General features: G+C 39.2%; 1 protein-coding gene and 1 long non-coding RNA gene across 2 annotated transcripts in view; one reads left to right on the top strand and one right to left on the bottom strand.

The window, feature by feature from the left end:
- SLC39A10 (solute carrier family 39 member 10) overlaps nucleotides 1-20,316 on the bottom strand; it is a 74,449-nt gene extending 54,133 nt beyond the window's left edge. The window contains exon 1 of the mRNA XM_083864971.1: nucleotides 20,243-20,316. The gene's annotated coding sequence lies outside the window, so the exon portion shown is untranslated. The remainder of the gene's footprint in view (nucleotides 1-20,242) is intronic.
- Nucleotides 1-24,034, top strand: part of LOC310911453 — a 43,343-nt gene extending 19,309 nt beyond the window's left edge. Inside the window, exons 3-5 of the long non-coding RNA XR_014590511.1 lie at nucleotides 9,768-9,923; nucleotides 10,439-10,558; nucleotides 22,597-24,034. This is a non-coding gene — a long non-coding RNA (uncharacterized lncRNA). The remainder of the gene's footprint in view (nucleotides 1-9,767; nucleotides 9,924-10,438; nucleotides 10,559-22,596) is intronic.
- Nucleotides 24,035-26,173: the final 2,139 nt, after the last annotated feature.

The following is a 26,173-nucleotide window of genomic DNA, read 5'->3' as shown; positions in this document are numbered from 1 at the left end:
GCATTCTCTATAGTATAGTATAATGCTTTGCCATGAACATCTTATTTTATTACAAGAAATCATGTGTGGAAAGATTTTTTAAATTGTGTGAAAAAACAATGTGAACATACCTACATAGAGAATATTTTAGTACTCTGAGAAGTAAAAAATCATGATAATTGCAGAGCAGTTAGCAGAACTGCTCAAAAATTATCTTTCAAGTAGATTTCTAGGACAGAAAACAAAAGTAGTGTAGTAAAAATTCATATTTAAATATGAACTGTCTTCTAGATGCTGGACTTTAATTACAGGGTTAAGGCTAATAAAGTCCAGTGAGTTTTCTATCTAAATAATTCTAGCTAAAGGTTTCTAAAGAAACCTTTTATTTCTTGCACAAAGAACAAACAAGCAAGCAAACAAAACCCAAACAAAACCCCCACACCCATCAAGTTTGGAAACAGAATGTTCTGAATACAACTGTAAAACTCACAGGACTTCAAACACAATCTTATTGCAAAAATTGCTGGACTGAACAAAGAAATAGTTAAGGGATACAAATTCAGATATCTGCTGTGAATTAAATGTAATTTTATTTTTAGGTGATGCAATAAGAAGAATAACACTGCTACAAGAGGTACAGGAGACTTTTAATTTATGTACAAGCCCTGAGTTAATGAGTGACACATATTTTAATGCAGATAGATGTAAAAGAGTTAGATAGGACCAATGAATAGATATTTGCTGATAAGAAGGAAACAGATGTGAGTGCAGGGCAAGTAAAAATACACACATCTTCTGTTAAAGAGACACCTAAAGTGCCAAAGTAATTTGGGAAAACATTACTATGTAATGAGAGGGGATTCCAACAGAAAAATGCCCAAATTGCCTCTCACATAATAAACATAAGCAGTGGCCTGATTTTATAAGTTATTAGATCTCCCTTGATATGACCTTTTTTCTGAAATACATCACAAACCAGACTCAAGACACAAATATATTTCAGAATGGTCAGGAAGAAAAACAGGAACTGTGCAAGGAATCCTTTACAGCAAAAGCAAAACTTTTACTTAAGGCCTGAAAAATGAAGACAGACAGTACTTAATTTTTACTGTAAACCCACTCATTTCAGTGCCTCAACTTGTTGAATCTTTCCCTTCATTGCTGTCACTCAGTTGCCCGTGTAACTCACCTTGCATTTACCTGCTGAGTTCTGTAAAGGCTGTGCAACAAAACCTCACATACCCTAAAGGTATGTTGGTCCTGGAAGCCTTTTTTAACTATCTGGAGGGTGGTCAGAGAACCTCCAGTTCCTACACACTCTCAGACAACAAGTAGCAAGAGAATTAATTTGTTTTCATAATGGTAAGATTTGGAACAATTAGGAATTGACATGTAACATGTCACTGAAAGAATGAGAGCTCCAAGCAAAGCCATAGTTTCATACCAAACAAATTTTGTTGCAATCATTTCAGATTTGCTTGGGACACAAGGGGAGTGATGGCTACGATCTGCCACGGGACATCCTTTCTTGGAGAATGGAGGGTTCTCATCTTTTCTGGAATGCATTCAAAAACCCTGAGGGTCTTTGGTGATCAATAAAATCCAAACCTCTTAGATTTTGTAGATTAAGTAGGTAGGCTTAGGCCAAGCAGAGTGGGAGAGCTAGCAGCGGACAGCACCATGAGGCTTATTCTGTGCCATTATTAAACCAATGCCTATGCTGGCTGTAGAGATTTCAACTACTGGCTTGAGGTTTCTTTTCTTGGAATCAAGATCAAAGCTCTGATTATGTAGTGGAATTAACAATTTAATGTCTTTTTTTTTTTTTTTTTTTTTTTTTTTTTTTTTACAAGAAGGGGCGTGTTACTGTTTGTAATGTTCATCCTGCCAAAATCTAGTTTGGGCTGTTGAACACTCCCTATCCAGAGCAATCTGGTTTTGTTGCCTCCTGTTTTATTGGAAAGAACTTCAAGCTGCAGGGTATGCATTTAATAGTTAATATGCTTATTATCAAGTGCAGCTTGTGCATTTCACAACCAGGTAGCCTGGTGTTGAAGGATAACAAAATTGTAAGAGTTCTCTGTTTTTTCATGTGGATGCCCACCAGGTGAGGAAGGGAGATTGAGCAAGATCCCAAGCTGTTAGGACAGTCTCCCACCAAGGTCACTATCAATGGCCACCTATAGCCACACAGTGGCTTTGACTCACTCACACAGTCTGATTAAAATCTGGAGTATTTTCTGAGGGTAAAGTCATCTCAACAGAGCCTATACCTGGAGCTGCTCCACTCAGCAGCATTGCATATGAATTTGGCTAATTAGCATTGAAGGAAGGTAAGTGAGGACCTCATTGCATGTAGAGGAGTCAAAGCAGAGTGCTGATGCCCAGGAGCAGCGTCAGACTGAAATCTGGGGCTTCAGCAAATTCTCAGGGACAGGAGGATGCCACTTCCTCTCATCCAGCAGCCCTCTGGTTTGAGCTGACAGTCACTAGCTGTCCCTGTAACAGTCAATTTTTGGCAGAGAAGCTGCCAATGTGCAAGGCTAATGATGGTTTGGAGGAAATCTGTTTTCTGAATTGTGTAGGTGTTATTTGCCTCTCTCTCCAGATCAGACACACTTCCCCACTGTAGTGCAGAGCCTATTCCACTTCTATTCAGAAAACAGCAACATGAATGTCAAAACTCCATGCTAACAGTGCATTTGAAATCTAGACTTTTGTGAGCAAGGAAACAACTCACATAAATGTTTGTTTTCCAATTTAGCATTCCCCCAAGCATTTACCTGTTACAGCCACTTACCTATTTTACCAATAGCTAAAGGGTGATGGTAGGTAACAAATATTTGGTAACCAAGGATACATCTTTTTGCTTTACTCAGAACTCTGAGGGCATCCAGTATCCAATTCCCAGTGAATCTGGAAGTCAACAGGAACCCAAGAGCTGAACTTAGTCTCCCTTTTGGCAAGAAAAGCACCACCTGGTGAACCACTTTGAAAGGCTGCAAGAAGTAAACTGGTTTGCAAACACGTAATGAAGCCCTTTGTTCTCAGAATAAGGTGGAGACACTTCCCTGCAGTGACACCAATCAGAGAGGGCCTGAGGATGGCTTGAGGAACAGGATAAAAGGAAGGGATGGTGTTCATGGTACAATGCCCAGCTCCATGTGCTTCCTAGCCAGATTCTCAGGTACTGAAAAATGATTTGTTTGAAGGTCACCCACTCCTCTGTGCTTAAATAAAGTTTTTGGTAAAGTGTGAGTCATTCACAGAAGAACTAAACCATCAGAGCCATAGTTTCATGCCAAGAAATCATAATATGGTTACTCTGGGCCCAAGTGCAAAGTGAGAGTAGTTTGTAAAGTCTAGTTCTTGTACAGCTTAAGATTTTTTTAGGCTCTCTTCCATCCTTAAAATCTACACCCATGTGTACACTCTAAGCATTATCAGTGTGTTTACATGCTCTTTAATCAGCTGAATTAAAAAGCATTCCTGCAGACTGCATGTGTTCATAAGAAGTTTAAGATTTAAGATTTAAGTCACTAGATTTAGTGGCACTGTATATTACCTTATCTTGCCCTTTTCTGAAGGAATGTATTCCCTGACAATGTTTCCAACTTTTGAGTTAGGAAAAAAGGGGCAAGGGAAACAAAGATGTGGGAAAAAGCAATCAATGATCCTAAATTGGAAAAGCTTCCCCTTTAAGATGAGGCTGTGTGATGATTTGCTGCCTTATCAATGTTGTATACTGGAACAGAGTGCAGAGATCCTGAGGGCAGTACTGGAGCTGAAGGCAGAGCAGCTGAGCAAATGTGGCTCTGTAGGACTGGTCACAGTAGCTGCTCCTCATTGCCTTTGTGACGGGATGTAGGGGATAGAGAGGATGGTGCAATGGATTTGAGGTGTGGCTATTCTGCTTAAACATTGGGAAGAGTTAGGTAATTTCTGATAAAAAGTGAAAGTGTCTTCCAGTGGAAAAGACATTTTCTTCCACTCACTTAGAAATCTTTTATTATCCCCCCAGCTGTTCCCCCAAGTTTATGATTATCGCCTTTATTTTATGGAGTATGTCTTTTCTTATATTAACCCTCAATTTCTACCAATAAGAAGGTCTTGCCTGTCATGCTAAACCAGCTGGAGCTAAATCAGTGTCATGGTCCCAGAAAGGCAGTTTTAGAGGCAGTAGAAGCGCCTTGTTGGAGCATAGAAAATTATGCTGACAGTTCTGCAGAAATGCAACTTCTTTAGGCTCTCAATCTCCTTCTAGAATGTCCAAATAGAAAGAAGATAGAATAAGTACTAGCTCTGCTACAGACTGGATGGAGCTCTAGGAAGCTTGTCTGCAGCTTCCAAAGTTATCCTGTGCTTTTGGAAAGGACTGTTTTGGAAAAAGCTTCAAAGAAACAGAATCCATCAAGCCTTTAAAGCTGTTGTTCACTTTATATGTTTTAGACTTGCACCACTACAGACTAGAAATATTTTGATAAAAGCAGTCTCCTGATTAGCCTTCGCTGTTCTCTTTAGCTCCTAAGTTGAATTCAGATGGAGTGTCCTTAATCTTTGTTGCATGGGCCTCTAAAGCCCTCTGTATCTTTCAGTGGATCCAAAAGCACACGTTTGGCATTGAAAGCAAGAAACAAAGAATGAAGGAAAGCCAGGAAGTCATCAATCTAGGAAAAAAGTAAAAGTTCTAACTATGACTCCTCCCAAAAACTGATTAAAAAGCTAACACAGCAGCTTGGCTGGAAAGACTGCTTCCCTCCTGAGCCCCAAGGTAAGCAAGCATTGTAAATGCTGTGGGGGAGTGGCAGCAGAAAAAACATGGAAAATTTATCTTAGCATGGACTTCTTTGAGATGGGCCAAAACAAAATCTGAATAACTCTTCAGCTATGAGATATGCTGATCTTAGCTATGGATTGGAGCTCCACAACTCATGTCCATGTTAGGTGAGAGTTTTATGTGGAATGTTTAAACATAAAACCTGATATAATATGGCATATGGATGTGTTTGCCAGACAGCAAACAAGTGATGACCTGGCCACACACAAACCTGCACAGGATTTCTTTTGATGCAGGGAGCCTTACCATTCAAAACAGTTGCCCCAAATGATGGGTTGAAGATAAGCATTCAGCTTAGAACTGGGCACCATTAACAGTGTGGAAAGTACCTGTGAGTTAGACCCAAATGCAATATTGAAAGGAGAAGGAGGAAGTATTGCATTAACTTTCTGCATCAACGATTGTAAGTGAGAAAACTACCAGCTTATAGTGATATTGAACTGAAACAGAATAAAGTAAGAACACAGAAATAGCTCCACTGACATTGTCAGTGTACCAGTATTATCTGGACCTAATAACAACAGATTTGCTGGATCATTAAAAGAAATCCAAACAAACAAAACTGGAACACAACCGAAACCAAAAACCAATCTCAAAACATCCAAACCATGCCCCCAAAATTACAATGAATAAAACTATTTTCATTGGAGAGTCTAGAAGAAGCTGTGAGTGGCTGTATTGCCAGGTTTACTCAATATATATTATGTATAATTATTAAGTGACATATATACGAACTCATTTACGAGAAGGTATTAGGAGAGCTAAGGATAGCATGGATAGCATACTTTGAATTATGATGCTAAGAGTCCAAGCTAACTGTAAGTCCATATAAAGCTACTGAAAACCTACAGCTAATTACAGGCCATAAACAAAAGTTGAGAGCAAACCAGCACCATACTAAGGCCAAAAAAAAAAAAAAAAAAAAGGAAATCAACCCCCAAAAACTCCACCATACCATCACACAGTAACTCTAAAACAGAGGCTGGATAGAGTACAAAGGGAACCTGTGCCCCACACCAGTTAGGAAAGTGAGTTAATGACATGACTGAGGTGTTCAAACGCTGACTAACCATGGTTATCCATTCTCTGGAGCACCAATAACACTCCCTCATCACCAAGCTGAGTGCAAAAACCCCAACCCAACCCCAAAACCCCAACCCTCAGCAGGCCTAGATAGAAGTATGGTGCAACAGGAGATATTCTGATGCTGAATATGGAAAGCTGCCCCCTGCCGAGTCCACTGTAGTTCGAGAAGAGCTTAATAACCTCAGTTGCAGGGAGATGGGCCAAAGGCTGGAGGTGCTGCTCTCTGCATTGATCCTTCTGGCTCTTTGCAAGAGCTGCAGCAGATGGGGGGTGGGGGAGAAGAGGAACATCAAGGTGGCAGGAAGATGCAATGCTGGCATTAAATTACTGAGTTCTATTTTAAATGTCACAGTTTCCTGTCCTTGCAGTTACAGCCACAGTAAAGTCATAATGTATCTTTAATTGAAAGTACTGGAAAATAACATGTTGGGCTAGGCCTTTTGTGAAAAGTCCATTTGTTTCAACTAGATTTCAGTAGATGTTGGGCACTTGGGCTTTACTGGACTCAAAAATCTCAGCCTTAAATTTTTGCTCTAGAGGTTTAAGAGAGATTTTTTTGCATGCTATTTAGCGTAAAGGTGGATTTCAGAAAGAAACTTTCCAATAAATCAGCACTAATTATGTTACTTTGGTAGTAAGAGATCAAAAAAGTCATTACCAGATTAAACATACTTTTCATTTTTTGGAGGCTTTGCTAGATCACATGGCTCAGGTAGTTAATTTAAAAACTAGCCTCTTTGAATTTCCCTGTACTTTGCTGTACAGATAATGACTGATTCTAAACACAGTTACTCATTATACTTTTGTAAACTATTTGGTCTCTTAACTTTTCTTGATAAAACGTTGTCTGCAAAACAAAGAAATGAACCAAATATTATGGAGCATTTTAATACTTAGAACAACAAAAAGCCCACAAACCTCTTATGATCCATCACTAGTTAAGTGTGAAAATTCAGTTCCTTGAATTAATTTTTTTCTGCCTGACACTTAAAGTTACTTTTACTTTTCAGCCTGTATCCATAAAGTATTGCTATTTGTAAAACAAATAAAAACAATTTACATATAATAGATACAGAAAGAGACAAAAGCAAAAAGGAAAAGCAAAGTCAGGTTACCAGTGCCATTTCCAGTGGAGAGATGAATTTCAAGAAGGTATGATTAATTATCAGTATTAAGAGTTGAATTTTAACTACAGAGGTTCTAAATAGAGCCAGCATGTTTGGCTTAATTAATGCTGAGAACAGCTGGGAATATGGACAGTAAGGCTGAAGGAATGGTAATGGCTACAGGCACTTAACATGACTAAGTGACAAAACAGGATGTGATTGTTGTTGTTTCCTTGCTTCAAGTCCTTTGGAATCAAAAAGCTAGAAGGCATTTTAAAGTTTATTTCTTTCCAAGCTCATACCTTATTCATCCTGACGTTCTAAACTCACATGTCACTTGCTAAAAATTCTTTAACATTTAGAGGATGACAAGTGCTTTATTAGTCTGATATGAAAGTTTCCCCTGTATGGTATAGCAGCAGCAGGGAGATTCTAGCAGGGCCTGGAATTCAGTTTCAAACAATCACAATGCCAACACAGTCGAGAACCCCAGGTCTAGCTGGGGTTGGTTGTGTGATTGTCACGAGATTAGCAGTGAATGCATTGTGAACTGCTGACAGTGGAATCCTGGGCAATTTCTTTTCCTTCATGCAGCATTTGTTAACCTCAGTTAATTTTCTAAAGAAGTAACATGATCCAGGTTTATTTATGTATATAATCTGTTCCAGCAATCTGTTAAATCATATGTTTACATTTCAAGTAAAGGCCCAACTACTAAACTTTATTCACCTCTTCCAGTGCAACTTTAGCAAGAATTACTGCTGTTAGTACATCATGGTATTTCAAAATACACTACAGCTAGGTTTCACACCAAAGTAAGATCAATCTGAAGACCCACAATATTTATTGCAACTTGACTATGGAAATTCTCATTTATTAAATCTTTTAACTTGTAGATCAGCAGCTCGTTTCTCCACATTTCTGTGTGCTTACCATTAGGTCAGCAATAAAGTGTTCTCATAAGTGGATAAATGCTTTGGAATGCTCACAGGGGTGCAATGCTGTCACATAACAATGCACATACCCACAGAGGATTAAAGGCAGTGATACAGGCTTCCAGGCAGCTTTGCTCTGCAACAGGGGCAGACAGTCCCTGCAGGATCAGCAGAAGGCATTTTATTTGCACACACAGATTTACAGAGCTTTACACATGAGGTACTCAGTGAGGTAAACAAGATTATTTATCTGCATAAAATAGGCATGGATGGAAGTCTTCAAAGCCTATGGACTCAAGTTTCTGCCCACCTGTTCCCCAACTAGATGTGCTGGATTTTTACTACCCAGTCCCTTGCACACTCCATTTCTCTAAAGGCCCCAGAATATAACATGGAGTGTAAAATGGTGTCTGCCTTGTTCACTGCAGAGAGAAGCAGTGAAATGAACTTCATCTAGGTAGGAGTTTTCAGCTTAAAAGATGACTTCAGTTCTCCCTGTACTCATCTTCTGACCCTAAAATTCATACTGTATCTCAGGAAGCTTCAGAGCCTGTGCTGGAGGTGTTGCCACAATACATCCCATGTTACAGTAAAAAAACCCACCAGAATATATCTCCCTAATGCTCTAAGACTTTCTCCTCTCATTTGAGTTTTACATTGAAGAGTCAATAAAATGATTTGTTTAAATAAAATTTAGTTTCCTTGATGCTATCAGTGTTTCTACATGGAAGCAGATTTCTTCCAAGACACATTATGGTTTTTTTCACACAGAGTCTGTCTAAGCTGCATTACCTGACTACAGGGCCAGATAAAGAGTGTCAATGTAGATATTACTGTGACTCATTTGGCAGACAGCTGTTTGTAAAAGACTGTAATTTTGCTGTGTGCTAAAATCACAGTTCAGCCAGTCTGTGAAGAAAGACATGCTTTCTCATATTTCAGATTTTCAACTTGCAGCCTGCTCCCCAACACACTGTTAATTAAGGGCTTGAATTGACTGATTGTCTTTAATCTTCACATTGCAAAGGTTTTATGGTCTTGCTTTGTGTAGAGCACAGTATTTAGAGAAAGAGTGAGCTGATCTCAGCTGGCTTGTCTAGATGCTAATGATGTAAGTATACATCTCTGGAGAGGAGTTTGTTCTCCTCAGTTACTCTGACACTGAATCAAAAGCCAGTTGTGTGCATCAGTGTTTAGATCAGGCCACTATCGAGTGCTGAATATTTTGGTTTTGACCAAGCAGAACTAATGTGAGATAGGATAATCTGCATGTAACTTGTCTTAAAAAACCCTAAAAAGCCAAGCCCATAAAAAACCCCCAACCCTCCCAAACAATTACAATAAAAAGCCTGACACATATGATATCCTACCATGTTATCATTTCTCAGCTGCAAGATTAAAAGACGATCATATCATGAGAGAATTGACACTAGGGAAACTTGTCTAATCATTTGTGACCACAGAGGAATTCTACTGGGAAGGGGAGAGAGGGCAAGCAAAACAAGGAGAAAAGGAATCTGACTGACAAGGGTGGAAAATGAAGGAACAATTCAAGATTTCACACATGCCAACCCATCACTTTCAACTGCTCAGTTTTTTGCAGTTGTTTCAGGCTCTGACTGAGATTTTTGCTCCTTCAGTGGGGCACTAGATTTCTTTCACACCTAGAGTGCTACTTTAACCTTTATCAGGTCACTTACACGTGTGCTCACTCTTTTCTGTCATGTTTTGCTCTCTGTCCTTCCCTTGACCATCAGTGCCACCATGAAGATCTTGATTCCCTTCCTGCTGCAGAAATCTGTTTTCTCTCTGCACCATGACCAGGTTACTACCACACCTTTTGTGAGCTTCATGTCAGTAGATCACCGCTAGCTGAAGTAAAGCAATGTTCAAGCCACCTCGAAGTCAAGGAGGTCAAATATGTCTCCATGTCCATTTCCATTACTTCACTGGAACAGAAAGAGCCCCAAGACTTTCAAGGTAATTTCCTGCTCTGCATGAGATTCCTAGAATGTTGCTTGAGTGCAACTTCCATATTCCCTTTCGTTCTAGCCCAATGTTGTCTTCATTCTCCACTATCCTTGATTTATTGCCCTAAAACATGTGAATCATAAGATTATTGACTCCAGCCTTCTAATTTGCTTACTCCAACATAAAACTGAACATCTGTGGCTCAGTTGTAATGTTAATAAATATTTGAATACAGGAAATGGGAAGCTGTACTGCTAGAGATAATATATATGTTCACTCAGTTCTTACAATAAACATCTCTTCCACATCTCCTTTCCTCCCCCCTGCACCTGCCATGACAGATAACCCCTCAAAGCTTTGCCCTCCTACAGAGAAACTGCAAAGAGAAAGGAGAACTAACTGCTCCATCTATCAAGCTTCCCTCTGGCCCAAAGCTGTGTACACTCCCACAGGGGATCTTTAGTGCAAGCACATTTTGTACTGCAGAACATGTGCTAGTTTACATCCTGTTTTCATTTTTGCAGAGAACTCACTTCCTAAACAGTAATGGGGAGAGTTTCTGTAATCTCTTGATTGGCCAGGCCATATAAGAAGCCATGTTCTCTGAGCAACACAAAAACCTGGAGGACTGAAATCAGCACAAGGTGCGTTGGCCCTCTTGGGACTCACTGTTACTATGCACAGAGTGTTCTACAGACCAGCAGGATTACCTGGAGACTTTATTAGGAAAAACAATTATTGATTAACCTGCACAGAAATAAATACCCAATACAGTACTTCCAGCTGATTCCTGCCCTTTGCCTCTGTGCTATCACTTCTAAAACATAAATAAATTATACCTGACTAATGTCTAATTATTCACCATCTCCACTGCCTTTGGACCATTTGGTGCAGCCATTTCCAGCAGCACCAATCAATAGCAATACCACATTTCAGAGTATCTGGTACTCTATCTTTCCTTCACCTTTATATTCAGCTCACTCATTTGATGAATTCTGTGGCCTGGTAGATTAATAGCTTCCTTTACTAATCCAAGACTTTTTTGCTACTTTTATCTTTTCATCTCTAAAGGTCCAGCCAAGAATATGCTGAAAACTTTGCTTTTTCCTAGGTCTTCATTAATTAGAAAAAAACAACAACAACAAAACAACCCAACAAAACAAAACAAACAAACAACAACAAAAACAAACAAACAAACAAACAAAAAAAACAAGGCTGGAAGGCTGGAAGGATAATTATTTATTTTTAGCCAGTAGCAACTCTGTAAGATTATGTAATTCTCACTGAAAATTTAGTTTGACCTACATACATTTTATTAAGATGATGAACCAAAATGAAGGAAAGAAAGCATTTTTACTATTTCTCAAAATGAAAAATATTTGATATGAAGTTACAGAGAAATAGAGACAGTGGTTTATACTGTTTCCCAGCATGTACTAAACACTCTTCAAAAGCATCCTGCATTTCAGATGTTGAGATGTAAACTCTCCAAGAATAAAATCCCATTTGTCTTTCTCACTTAACCAGTCTCATAACAGGTAAGTGAACACAACAGATAAGGCATAATCTGAAATGGTTAATATCAAAGTTTGTAATATTAAAATGAATTAATATGCATGCTCATCAGTCCTTTCTCACAAGGCACATAATTGTTTATCATTTGGGCTTAAATATTCCATGCCCAGTGCATGTGTTTGGATTTCTTTTTTTAAGAGTGTGCATGAGTATGTTTGTAAAGCTCTACCAAGTCTAGATATTTACCAAGAATTATGGTAGCAATTTTCTATGTCTCACAGTGCAGGCTGTATGTACAAAACAAAATGAGAGAATGAGAGGAACACATGTCAAGGAGGGATCCTGTGCTGTTTCAAGAGAAAAAAAAATCCATTCAAGTTGGGCCAAGTTAAAAGCTTTTGATAGAAGCTCATAAATGCCATTTGGACCCTCCTGCCCCAGAGCTAAGTATCTGACTGTGGTATAGGTTTACACTTGCTGACTGTGTCCAGTTTCCTTAGAGTTCCTAGCACTTATTGGCTTTATTGGCAGCTCTTCAAACTAGAAAGTGGAAAAGATGGACATTCCTGGTGGAGCTAATTTGGGATCAGGGCAGGCACTGAATGTGGGAGCAGCCTGTCCATTTCTTGAATATTCTTGAATATTATTTTTCTATGATAGTTGTATTTGATGATCTTAAAAGTTCTTTCCAACCTTAACAATTCTATAACATTCTATGACATTCAGAAAGAAGAGGAAAAAGATTTTTGGTTTTGAAACAGAAGGTCAGAAAGTATTTTGAAGAGGAGTCAAGTGAAGTGAAAGTTAAGGTACTTGACTTACAATTTTGGGAACAACTCTTGTACTAGCTAGGTCCCATGCAAAACTTTGTAGAAAATGAGTCTGCAAGCTCCCTGCTCCTTTTTTTTTTTTTTTTTCCCCTTGATGTTAATGACTTTAAAATATATGTGTGACCTCAAGATGAATGCAAAATGATATCTGCCTTTCAACCCCAGCATCCTTCTTGCTCTGCAGGTTAACAAAGAGAGAATAGCACAATGGGTTGTACAGTGTTTTGTCTTCTAAATCTTACTCTAGTATCAACAATATGCAAATGAGTGCCTACTTTTAAAGTTAAACACAGTAACTTAATCTATCCTGTCCAAAGTCAATATTTGAATTGTGGGCTTCATGGCATCTTGTAGCTTGTTGTGCTTACCTGGCACCTCTATTACAGTCCCTTTTCTGATCTTTGGCTTTCTACAGCTCAAAGTCATTGCAGGGTTATCTTTTCCATACTGTTTAAAAATGGCAGCTGCAGAAATAAAGCTGGCTCTTCATTTACTGTTCTCCTGCCCCCTGTCAAATCCCATTAAACAGGGGGAAACAGTAGAGTTTACTTCATCACAGAATCCCAGTTTTAAAACAGGAAATAAGGAGAGGAGTTGTGAGGTTCCTTAGTTGTACACTCATTATTGGCACAGCTACTGGTGGATTTGGTGAGGCATGTTACTCACTCTAGCCCTGACTTCCTTGTGATCCCCAGTGTGCAGAAATCCTGCCTTTTGGTCAGCAGGGAAAAGCCCAGGCTGCATCTCACCTAGGCAAGAGGAAAGGCAAGGCTGCCTGAACTGCACTGCTTTGTTTGCCACATTGTTGGGTTTTTCCCTGGCTGTATTGAACCTTGTTTTGTTTTAGCCATTGTTCAGGTCTTGGCTGTACAGGACTTATGTTCTAGATCTCTGTTTTTTCCTGTAATTTATTTGCCTTATCAGTAAAGATGGTTCCCTGTGGAACAGCTATATTTAGTTGATTTTGGATACAGTTTTAGTCTTATAGTGACAGCTGTGCCCTCAAAAGCAGCTTGTAAACAGTTCCATGGAAAGGCATAAAGCACTCCAGGGGCTCACCAGAAGAGGAAGTGGGGCCACAAGTGTGGGACAGATAAGATTTAACTACAGAGACCAATAATTTCAAATAAATGATATTATGATAATAGGTAACATGAAGGTAGGCAAGGGGTTTTGGGGAACCACACAGATGAGCTTTGGGTGATGTGTATTAAAGAGGAAAGCTGTGGTGCAGACAGACTATAAGAAAGCCAGGTCCATTGCTTCATACAGAAGAAGAAAAAAAGTGAGATTTCCACTTTGGTAAATAGTAGTTGAACAGTTAGGAGAGGAGAACAGCCCTTTAGTTAGCTGTTGCAAAAAGTTGGTTTAAAAATTACTTCATTAGCAGCACAGAACAAGGAGAGAATCCATCTTCTTGCCCTCAGACACACATCCTTAGCTATTCCTACTCCACTTTCCCATATTTCTTGTGGAACACTGTGCTTGTTAGGAGAAGCCATTGCAGCTTTTCTCAAACCTCATCAGGATCAGCCTGGGCAACACCAAACATACCTATGGGCAACTTCTCTAGCACTCACTATAGGAACTCTCTTCCCTGCTCATATAACAGCTCTCAGAAAACTTCGAGAAACTTCACTAAATTTAAAAACTCTCCTGCCAAATTGGTTAAAAGTGTCCAACATCTCCAAAGCTGTGAAAAATGAGGCAACATAATACTAAAAACATTGGTTATTTTAGGTCCTTGTCTTTACATTCTAATGAAGCTTGCAAAGGCTGTAGCAAATTATGTACCTTCTGCACACCTGCTATAAACACCAAAAGTATTTGGCTGATGGTTCTTTCCTCCCAGTCTCTTTGATTTTCCCTACAAAGATTTGAAAGCATGCCTCTTGATAGGAAATCCAAAAACATTTGCTACCCTCTCTGCAAAAGCTATTTTACCTGGATTCTGTTTACACTTCTGATAACACTCTACTAAGGTTTCTCTGACCTATCACGATTAAGAAATGTTCCAGTAATAACAAGGGTATTGTTCAAACATTTTCTGTCTTGATTCCCACAAATTTCTCAGAAGAAAAACCCAATCCCCAAAAGAGTAACACTTCAATCCCTTATGAGTTTGGAGTATGTCCCTAGACAGATGGAAAGAGGATATGTGAGAGCTGTACTTGCATTGAAGGCACAGTTATATTTTTAAAGTAACCTGTATCATCAAAACCTTTGTTTGCTTCAAGTAATTTGGTGATCTGTTGTTTTATATTTTTATATAACACAGAGTTCATCCTGTTTTTCAGCAAGGCATGGCATCAAGCAGAGAGGAAAACTTTTCCAGAGCTGCTGTGTGGCTGCTCAGCCTTGGCTTTTTGCACTGGTCATTGGCAAATCTGTCTGCATTTCAACAGGGCACTTGGTCATCCTGCCCTATTAGAAAAAGCCACTTGAGGCTGATGTGATTTGGTTCAGGAAGATTTGCAGAACTCACACTTCATCTGTCAGCATGGTCTCAGGCAAAGTTTGGGGATTTCACCAAAGAGGGGGAGGAAGCCTAAGGTATGGTAAGATATGGTACCTGGCTCAGATATACAAATAGTTACTGTCCTATGTAATCCAGAATTTTGGACATTTTCCTGTAGCTGTTCTATTCTGGCTTACATAATTATAAATACACAACATATTTAGATGGTGCAGAGCTAAAAAAAAAAAAAAATTAAAAATTAAATCTTGTTTTCTTTCTCTATTGTTTTCCAATGAGTTTGTTCCATTTTGCAGCATGAAAAAACCCCCAGCATTCCAGCGCTTTAGCTCTGCACACTGCTATGGGTTGTCAGATGTTCCCAACACTGCAGATGCTGTGTGGCTTTCTATACCCACTAAAGGGACAGTCACTGTCAGTGTGAATGGCCATGGGCTGTACAGGCTCTGTTGGCTCAGTATTCACTGGAGGCAATTTAATTCATCTGCACAATACCTGGCACCAGTTTCAAAGACAACTTTTCACTTGATGTCTATCAAACGTTCTCAGATGGAGAAAAATGTTTAATGGTTAAAAAAGGAGGAGTTTTCATAAAGATGTTATAAAAACACACATGTAAGGAGTGTAGACAACTTGTATGAGATCTTTCATTTCACTTATCAAATGGTTTACCTGTGCTTGAGAATACCCAGAACACAGGTAAAAGTCTTACAAATGCTAAGTTTAACCTCTTCTTACAGAAGCATTTTGTCATGTACTTATTGTTTATAAATATTCTATTCTTCTTTCTTTCAAATTCCTCATTTCCAGTGAAAGTTTTTCTCAAACAAATGCAAGCCACATCTGAGAGGTTGTTTTGTTTTGCCATACGTAAGACCTTGAGATTAATTGCTTAATGTTTGGTATGGGTAAAAGTAAACCACAGAAACCTGGCAACAACATTTGAGTCACTAATGCTCTCTTTCAAGCTATGCATTAATGCCCAGTAGCCCCCAAATTAGCACAGATTAAAAAGAAATCATAAACCATACTAAGATTTAGTGAAGCACACTGACATTTCTGTTGATGGATAAAAACTACAGCAGCTCCACCTGAATTGTGCTGAAGCTGAGTGTGGATAAGCAATGTTCATCAATGGAAACATCCAAGGAACACAGACCACAGTGTTCCAAAGGCACTTCCAAAGAGTTTGAGAGATTAAAGTTACTAGCATGGTGTGGCTCTGAACCCTTAAAACACACTAGCTACATCACATACATGGAATTTTATGGTTAGCTGAAAAGGAAAGTGAGTAAAGAAAGTTTGCAGGGTTTAACTTCTATCTTGATAAAGAGAAAGGGTTGTAGCAGCTTTATACAAGAAATGCCCAAGTAAAGGAGGGAAGGAATCCGTAGATTTTTTTCAAAATTTAAATGTTTGTCTTGAGTATGACAGAAGTCTTACAGAAAATACAATTAGTTTCTCTCAGTTTTCCTAGACCTTTCAGTGCAATTATCCAGCTGCATTTGAAGTCAGTCTTAAGAGCATAAGCAAACCCTGTCCCCTAAAAAAGGTTGTCACCAAAGTCATACTTTATTTCTGGCTTATTGAGAATTTAATGGGCACGGCCAGAATTCACACTTTAGATTTGATTATTTTTAGTCCTTGTGGCACCATTTTCACCCCTCCTGTTACCCAGGAGACAGCTATCTATTGTTTTCTTTTGAAGAAAACCCAAAGCTGTGCAAAGCTATACAAAGCTATGCCTCCTGCTGCTGTGTATTCCACACCTGATAACACCCATTTTTGGCTTGTTCTTCAAACATACCACTCCTGTACAAAATAAGTTTGTCTCCTTCCATAACCTCAAATACTTCCTGCCTTCTTTTTTCAGCTTTTGAGGCTAGGAACGTATGTAATCCCAGTCATCCACTGATCTCTTACAGATTTTCCTTTGCCTTACAAAGGCTCAGTGATCAGCAGCATCAACAGCAGACATTGCTCTGTTCTAGCAGCCTGTTCTGATTTCATGCACCTTCCTAATGGTGCTTTTCCTTCTGCCATCCAAGAAATTCTCTTAGCTAAAAACCACTGCTGTATTTAATATATATATATATATATATATATTTTTTTTTTTAAGGATTAAACAGGGTACAAAAATCCAACAGGAGATGCACTGAGCCTTTTCTGGTAACCATGCTGCCATTTCCTGATCTTCCAGACTCTTGCCTGCTGTGATTGTGGCCAGCTGCGTAGCTAGATAAGAATAACATCTTTATAGAAGTATCTAGATCATCTTCTAGGCTGGAAAAGACATTTAGGATTGAATTCAACCGCAAACCTAATGCTGCCAAGTATACCAGAAGTGATGGGATGAGCAAATATCCTTTTCTGAGTTCTCTCTAGGGTGCAGCTGCTGGTGGTGATGATAGTGAAGATAAGGGTTACAAATTTTGCTGGGCTTGTCTTCTAGTAAAGCAGACATTTCATCATGGACCTCCCCAAACTCCCCACTGTACTGTTCTCACCTGCTATGCCACTAGAACCGCCTGGAGTGTGGTGGGACAACAATTAAAAGTGTTCAAACTGACTGTTAAGCTTCCTGTGTGATTATTACGGAGTGATCTTCCACCATCACCGACAGTTTTCCCCTCCCCTGAAGGCCTTACAGACAAGGAGTGCAAAGCACCCAACTCTCAGGTTTCCTGCTGCCTTCCTGCCTCAGAGTGTAGGCTGGTTCAGATTGATGATTCACACATCCATTTATTTTCAGCACAACTTCTTGGCCTTTTAGGTCATGGCACTACTTTTGCTTGCAGGGATCTCACTTGTGTGAAGATACATGCCTGATCTCTGCTCCCATCAGCCTTTCAGCAGCTGCCCCACCATGTGCTGCTTTGTTCCAGAGCGGGCTTATCTCTGTACTCAGCAGCACACTTCACTTATCTGAGACAGACACGATCTTCTCATTTGAGTGCAGCCCATTCACATTACGGAATGCACGTTCTCTATAGCACATATCCTGGTGGGAGGTCTCCTTTAGGCTTTCTGAGCTTGTTTGCTCAGTTTGATGAGCTGCTAATTCTGTTTGATCTGGAGAACAGCCACAGCAACAAGATACACACAGTGCCCCCAGCACCCAGTCAAGACAGAGAACACCCAACAGAAGCTTCTGGAGGAAATGAAAGATTTTGGCTGACTTCCACTGTCCAGTCCCATGACAAGAACTGCTTCACACAGTGATCTGACTTTAGGCACAAAGAGCCTTTTAAAGAGGCTTTGTTGAAGTGTAAGATCCTCAGAACATCTTGGTAGAGATCGGTAGATAGTGATCTTAGTTATGATCGGCTCCAAATCAATTCTCTGAACACCACTGAGTCTTAAATGCAAATAGTACATAGAAAATAAGCTGAAAAGAAGTTATTTAGAGAGATCCATGTGTTTTTCAACACTAGGACCACCGCAGCTGTCAGGCAAAAATGATGTGAATGACAAACCAGTAATCCTGAAATAGGCAGTGTCTAGGCAGACATTAGACAACTGGATGAGTATGAAATATTCTGGAGCCACACCTACCCTGGGAACTGACCAGCAGATTTGCTTGGTTAATAAAGACCTTTACAAACAACCTATACAAGGAACTATACAAAACCCCTATACACAAACTGCTGGGCTCTGTCTATAACATATATTTAGAAGACTTTTTTTGTATAAGGTTATGGTATTATTCAATCACACTATGAGCAACACTATCAGTATCACATAAAATACTTAAAGTATTCCAAGTTTTTAATCAAAAATTACTATCTTTTTTTGATGCTCAGTCCCACAAGAGAATTCTGGCCTTGATCTTCTGTTTACAGAACATACCCATTACACTGAATTTGCAAAAAAGAACAGTACAGATCCCATAGAAGTCATTGGCCTGAACTAGCCAAGCATTTAGCCTTCTAGTGGAATGCTGAAAGAAGGATTATGGTGCTAGCACACACCTATTAAAAGGATAATTATGCTGAAGAAATTAAACAACCTACACATGATGCCTCAAGCTGTTGTACAGTTTTCTTGCAGTATGCTTTAAAAGGCCATTGGCTGCGTCCACTTCTTTCCCAGATGCAGGGAAATACCTTCCTTTGAGACTGTGCCAATCTAAACTACAGAGTTAGTCATAGACCATAATGGCTTAAAATTTAGAACAACATCAAGATGAGAGCACCAAGCTCATGTTCAGGCTGGAACTGTGACCCTGGTTGTTTCAAGTCCAAGGACAACCTACAGCCAGACTCAGTTCTTATATAACATGGTAAAACATTTCTGAGAGTCTCCCTCTTAATCTTTTAGCAAGAAGTGCTTCTTATCCCAGACTTACACAGGAGAGCTGTGCCAGCTGACAGTGCTTAACGAGGGCAGAGCTCTAGCTTTTCATCAAGAAAAAACTTTTAAATTACAAGTCCCCTTCAGCTGCGGCTGGCAAGCTGAGCCTGAAACTTACCTCCCCAGATCTCCTTCTGCAGCAGGCTGCACGTAACATTACAGAGAAAATAAAAATTAGAGCAACTTCAAAGGGGTTTGGGTTTTTTTTTTTTTTTTTAATTAAGACACCAACTATTGTAGCTGTTTTAATCATCAGGAACCAATACCAAAAAAGGCTCCATTCTTGCTGGAAATATGCAATAAGGAAACATAGCACTAAGATTTTCAAGGTGTTCCTTTTCCTATAAAGATTAGACTCAAAATGTCAGTTTAAACCAAACAAAAAACCTGCCCCCCTTCCTCCCTCCCAACCTCCACACCACAAAACCCAAACCTTCTGAGACAGAAACAAAAGCCAGAAGTCCCTGGAGACTGTCTGTTGTTTCTGGAGGTGGGTCAGCTGGACATTGCCTTAGTTTTGTTTCCAGTTGGCTGATATTTTTAGGCTATTCCCACTTTGCACATATTATTTGCTGAAAAGAACATGAAGCTGCAGTAATATCTTGTTATCTAAGTCTCCTAAAGCCCCTCAAACCCTGACAGAAAAAAATGAATAGACTGAGTTCTGTTCTATACTGTCATTCTTAGTGACTAACTAACTTATATGGTTTATCTATAATTACATTATTAATACATAGCAATTAAAAAAAAAAAAAGAAAAAGATCTCTACATGTTCTGTTATATCTAATAGTTTTCCTCTTGACTCAAGGACCAGTCCTTAAGTAACACCTGCTTGTTCATAGGCATACGACTTCAAAACCCAGAGAGAGCAAGGGCCCAAACCCATCATTACAGCCAAGTGCAGTTTGTAATACTGTGGGTAGTTCTATTACACCACTGGTGAGGTTTGGCACAACTGAGCCTTCCAAGACAAAGGCAGACAATGAATCAAAGTAGATCCTCTGTAACAAGCTTAAAATTTTAAGAGTAAAAAGCAAATCATTGGCCTTGAAGTGCAGCTCCTGCAGTCCCACAGCCCATGCTCAGTCTCAGCACACTGCACACCCTTTCCTCAGCTGTTGCTCAAAGAGCAGAGCAGTGCAAACACACTTACCTGGCTGTCCGTGGGCTACAGAGGTCCTGGCACAGGCTGGATCCCCTTTATACGGCAGGCCTTCCACTGCTCCCTGTTCCCAATGTTCAAGTAAAGGAGAACTGTTTATGCTACTGCACTGATAAAAATCACCTCAGAGGGGCCCAGAGCTGCCCTCATAGCTCATAAATTATATAGTTTTACTCTGCTTGGCACAGGCTTGAACCCTGTTATAATTTAGGTTAAAAGACAACACAAAGTTTCTGCCTTTTCAGAGCCCTTCGGCAGTTTTGCTGCAAACCACAGGGTCTGGTCAGGCCTCTACAGGTGTTCTTAATTAGGAGAGAATCCACGTAAGGTACAAGCCTTAAAGATATATGGCTTTTAAGCACAAGCCTTCAAAACTCAGCCCTATCATACCGTCATCTTCATTGAGTTATGCTTACAAAGAGCACAGATAAAATAGTGTTTAATCAGAACTGCTGCTTCCCTTTGCAAGCAAAAGATAATGAAATAGCTATCCTGCAGTATGAAAGCATTGAGTTATCTCATCCTAATGTGAGTGCATGGTTGATTCACCTTCCTGTCTTTGACTTGCTTTAACACTTGGATTTAAAAGTACTTCTGTCCTTAGAGGTAAGAGTCGTGTATGAAAAAAACAGCATGGAGACTTCTTGCAGAATGTGATTATTTTGGGGAACAAATTACCTGGTCTCTTATTCACATTTTCACGAGAAGGCTGAATGACTTTAGAAAGCAAAGACTTCAGAGAGACAGTGTAAAACCATGCATGGAAATAAATATGCAGCTGTGGCCTGGATGGTCATTAATGATGCACAGCCTGTGAGGATGTATTGAAGTAACATTCTTCATTTTGAAAGAGTCAGAGGAAAAAAAGGCACAAACAATTATACTACACAGTGCCACGAAGTATATTAGACCCTTTCTTAATGCTGGATAAAATGAGACAGGCTTACAGCATTGTAACTGTCATACCCCAAAGGATTCTCTAAAACGAGAGCCCTGTCTTTCCAAGCACCAAATTTCCAGAGCAATCTATCAAGGAATCTATCATATAAAGCAACTAGAAGGTCTGGGACCATAGACATTTGTCTTTTCAAAGGTCATAAAATGTTGTCAGTGGAGCATTTTCCTGCTCCCTGAATTATAAACAGCAGACCTGCTCTGTGGCTGAGTGGGTTGGATCTTAATTTTTGTTTGTAGCCTTTGGAAATTCCCTACCAAGTTCTCTGCAGTGAGACTGTGCTCCTGGAGGCTCCTGCTGCAAACCACTCTGAAGATGTTGCAATGTTTCAGGACTCTTCAGATCACCAGCTCCAGAGGAATTTCAGGAAGATGTCAGGATTGAAGGGGTCAGGTCAGGATTCCACCTGTGCAAAAGCAACAGAAGCCAGTTATAAAAGGCTCTAGGCCTATGCTACTGTGTTTGGAGTGCTGTTGTAGTACCTGGGGCATCTCTGAAAGTTCAAGGATAACATAAGGCCTCTGTCTTTCCTAAGTATTGGACGGTGCCATCTAAATAAAATTTTGAGAGTCATGACCGAACCATGTCCCATAACTGTCCCCATTCTCTGTTAATGTTTATAGAAAGCCTAAGAACATTAAGCTTTTACCTTTGGGCTTCTCATCAAGATGTCTAAAGTATGTGAATAATTTCACAGAATCAACAACTGAGCTATGAGAAAATTTGGACCACCTGATAAGATCCCAAAATAAAGTTATGCAATTCCTGTAGTGGATTCAGCAGACCTAAACATGAAATGCATTCATAGGCAAAGTCTTCCCAGAGAGAATCTCTAGGTTAGCTTTTGATTGAATTTATCTTAGCTAATTTACAGATCAGTTTAGGAAGGGTGGTTTTAATGTCTCTGTACTCCCACACATCCATGGCTATTTTCAGAACTACCCAGGATGCACTTTCATTGATTACAGTGCCCAAACAGGAGCCTGCCTTGATACTAATGCAGAGCAGCTGTTTTTTCAGGACCTTTAACTACACATTGCTACAGCAGCAGCCTGAACTGCAGCTGCCCTGCGGCAAACGCAGGAAGAGATGTTTTGATTTCCTGATTCTGGCCAGTGGATGTTGTAAAACAGAATATATGGGATATATAATGAGCAGCATGCCCCTCAAACTGTGCTGAAATAGGTAGGTTTCAGCAGCAGATACTCAGACTTGCCTACAGGATGCATTTGACCACAATGTGGGTTCAGGGAAGGTGAGAACGAATCAGTGCACACCCCTTTGGTGTCCCATAATATCAATACTGTAACATAATATTTTTATTCAGTAGGTGTTGTTTCTGAGGACTTCTAAATGCTTGCTGAACCTTCTTCCCCATCTTTTATTCCAGAAACCCCCAGCATTCCCAGCCTCCTGTTTAACAGAACCTGACTATCTCCCCTGAATTCAGAAGTCCCCTGGAAGGACTTGATGGCTTAATGTTGGTCAGTGTCACCAGCTGAATTAGGAACCTTCATTTGGTGGTGGAACTGCTTACCAGTGCCTCTTCTGGAAGTGTGTTTTTAGTTCTGCATGTCTAGAAAGTCCTCAGCATCACCTCAGAAATGTTCCAAATCGACATTAATTTCCAAAAAGTTCTAATATGAGATGCAATTATGTCAAATAAGGTTTTTGGCTGAGAGAAACTGATGTTATCATTTTAAAAAAGATCTGGCAAAGCCACAGTGATAATGATATGAAAAGTAAATAAGCACAGGAGATAATACAAAGATGCTGAGTTGGGCAGGAAATTATTTCTAGTATGAAGTAAGTCTCTCTTTTACAGTACTCATTCCAGCAAAATGGATGCATTTAAATTGCTGTTTAGGTGCCCTTGTTCATTGCTATTTACAGAATATTAGTTTAAATGCAGAGTTCATTTAATTCTGGCTAGGTCAGTAATTGTGGTAATGAACAAGGTGCAGCCTCAACCATTTGCTTTAAGAGGAATAAATGTTCATTTACAAAATAAAATTAGTTTCTTTTTGTGATGTCATAGAAACATTAAAAAAAACATGACCCTGTGCAGGCTCAAGTGAAAAGTTAGATTCCATGAAGGCTTAATTTAAAGTCATGACAGTTCCTTGTGCACTATAAAATCTGTGACTGCTACAAAACAAGACCCTGTTTAATACTCACACACTTCAATTTTCATCAATAAAATTTCAGATGAAAAAATTACTTATTATTTGATTAACTGGTAAAATGTGGTGGTATAAATAATTCCAATAATTTCCTTTTCCCACTGATAAATTCTTGATAGAGAAAAGTTACTTCAGTACCAATTGTCTGTAAATAGTTTTGATTATGGTCTCAGTATTAACTCAAATTATGACTGATAATGATTTTCAGTTAGTAGTTCTGTGTTGAATTGCTGTACAATGAATAAATATGATTTGAAACTTGTAGTGAGACTTGTAGTCACATATATAAACAATTGTTTAATTCACAAAATAGAGGATGAAGCTGGCTAGGGGTGTCATAGTTCAGCTTTGTAAAGTGGTTAACTTGCTCTTCTTGCCTTCACAAACAGAGGAATGGCTACCTGTTTGTGTTTTTTTTTTTTTTTTTTTTTTTTTTTTTTTTTTTTAATAAATATCTTCATCATATTTTGTAATGTCACCCAAAGTTAAAGAATTTTTCTTTAAATCTCCTAGTTTATAATATCATGCAATCCAATTTCATCCATTCTCAAAGGGCTCGATTCACAGCTTTATAACTAATGCCAATCAGTTTCTTCATTATTTCTTAATAAATCACAGAGTGATCAGTGAGTTCTGTGAGATACTTCTGTGTCTTCTGCATCCTCTATAGAAAGTGCATTTGAAGCCAGGTCAGTGTCTAATTTGGGGCATGACAAGTTAATGCAGACAAGAAAACCACAGAAATGAAACTCAACTGTTGTATGAAAAAGGTGAGAGTGGATTTAGGAGTCTTGTTTTGTAGAAGAACTTCCATTTAGGAGTTCCAGTGTGCTCACTGACTAACTTGAACCCTGGCAGAGAATCTGGCAGCTCTGCCTGGCGATGGGGAATGAGACCAAAGGCCTCCCAAAACCATTCTTCAGATCTCTCACTAAGGAACTGGTATGTTTACTTCTGCAAGAGTATGCTATATTTATAATTGTGGTAAAGTTCTTTCAGTTTTGTAAAAGAGAAGAAAAATATTCAAATTAAGGCTTTGTCCAGTAAGGCAGGAGATCTCTTTTCTGGTTTTAGTGACACATACTTTAAAGGTGCACAAGTAAACCAGCAAATTATTTATTACTTGTTCCAATCTCTCAGCTATAAAAAAAGTTTAGTAGTGCAGGCAGAGCAGCAAAATGCTACATTACCAGTATCTATTTTATGGTGATGGTGAAAAAAAACAGGAAACAAAATGAACTGTGATATGCAAGTAAAGACAAAGAACGTCACTGGAGATACTACAGTAGAAAAGGACAAGTGATTGGAGAAAGGAATATGAAAGAAAAGAAATATGAAGCAAAAAGGAACAAGAAGCAGATAGGAAACAACTTGGTACTTTGATACGATTACTAATTTAGAGTAAAGGTAACTATGAAATCTTATTAAATACAGAACTATAATGCCAAGGAATACTCTCACAGAACTTGTTTTGCCCAGATGTCTGTGCTCCTGAGTCCCCTGAAATGCAGTTAAGTTGTATCTCCATTTTTAGCTCAGAAGGGCTCTCGTAGTCTGACATTTCCATATACAGCATCTCATCCAGCATTCGCTGTGTGGAGCACAGTACCTGTGCAAAAGGAAATACTTGGCATTTTTAAAGAATCTACATTTCTCCCATATTCTCTGTACCTTCTTGGAATATCCAAAGCTTCAATTTATTGAAGGCACTAAGTATAGGTTCTTCTTTCATGTGGGCAGAGATCAGTCAATGTGTCCTTAGAAGAGTTGCCAAGGAGACTGACTTGCTACAGTTTTCAGTTTAAGCTCAAACCCTTTGTAGCTGTTATTTTCTTCACGCAAGCATTCGGTGATAACCTGTGAGTCCAATTACAATGTCTTACTCAGAGGTTTTCGGTCTTAATTTCTTTATAACCGACAAAAATGTTCCCTTAAAAATGTAAAATACCTTTTAATTTATGAATTCATTTGAAGAGATGCCATCTTTCCACTTACTACCCTTCTGTTAAATTAGTCCTTTTCAATTCTTAGACTTCACCAATGAGCCTCAAGGACTTTATTCCTTCCCTGCACATAATAGGACTTCCTACCTTCCTTTTTATCCTAAATAGAAAAGTGAATTCATTGCCAATGTTTAGGCTCTAGGCAGTTTTTGGCCTCAAGTTTTATTCTCACAGTTTTTTCTCCCCCCAGTGCAGAGGCAGTGATTATGCCTGTGGTGATGTGACGTGCTGGTGCCTGTGTGTGCAGGAACCTCTCCTTGCCAGGGAGGCTCTGCCTGGGCACCAAGCACAGCAGTGTTGATCACACTGAGCTGAGACTGAACCCAGTACCACAGGGCAGTGATCCTCCTCCTGCATAACCACCCAGAACAACGGTGTTCCCATCATCCATAGATTTTTATCGTTGTTTAACCCCCAGGCTTCTGGAAGTTGGAAGAAGGGAATTGACGAGCGGCTGACAATACTGTGTCCTCAGTCTACTTTGGGACATAGAACCAAGTTCTGAGGTTTGAAAATGAGCCTTTTTCCTTCAGGTTTACTTCCTGTTGCTTTTACTCCTTTTGCTACTTCAGCTGTAGAAGCCAGAGTAGTTTACCTCCTATAGTTTTCTTAGAATTATGATAGTGCCCCTCAAAAACTAATTTATATTGGTTAAAATTATAGAAGCCAATGGATTGCTTGTCACCAGACACTCAACTTTTGACCTGTTTTCATTTACACCAGTTTCTGATATTCTGACTTACAATATTATAGATCAGTTGGAATCAAGAGTAGTATATTT

The sequence above is a fragment of the Zosterops lateralis genome, assembly GCF_965231275.1.
Source record: "Zosterops lateralis genome assembly, chromosome: 7".
In the NCBI taxonomy this organism is placed as follows: Eukaryota; Metazoa; Chordata; class Aves; order Passeriformes; family Zosteropidae; genus Zosterops; species Zosterops lateralis.
This window is presented reverse-complemented; position numbering and strand designations above follow the sequence as displayed.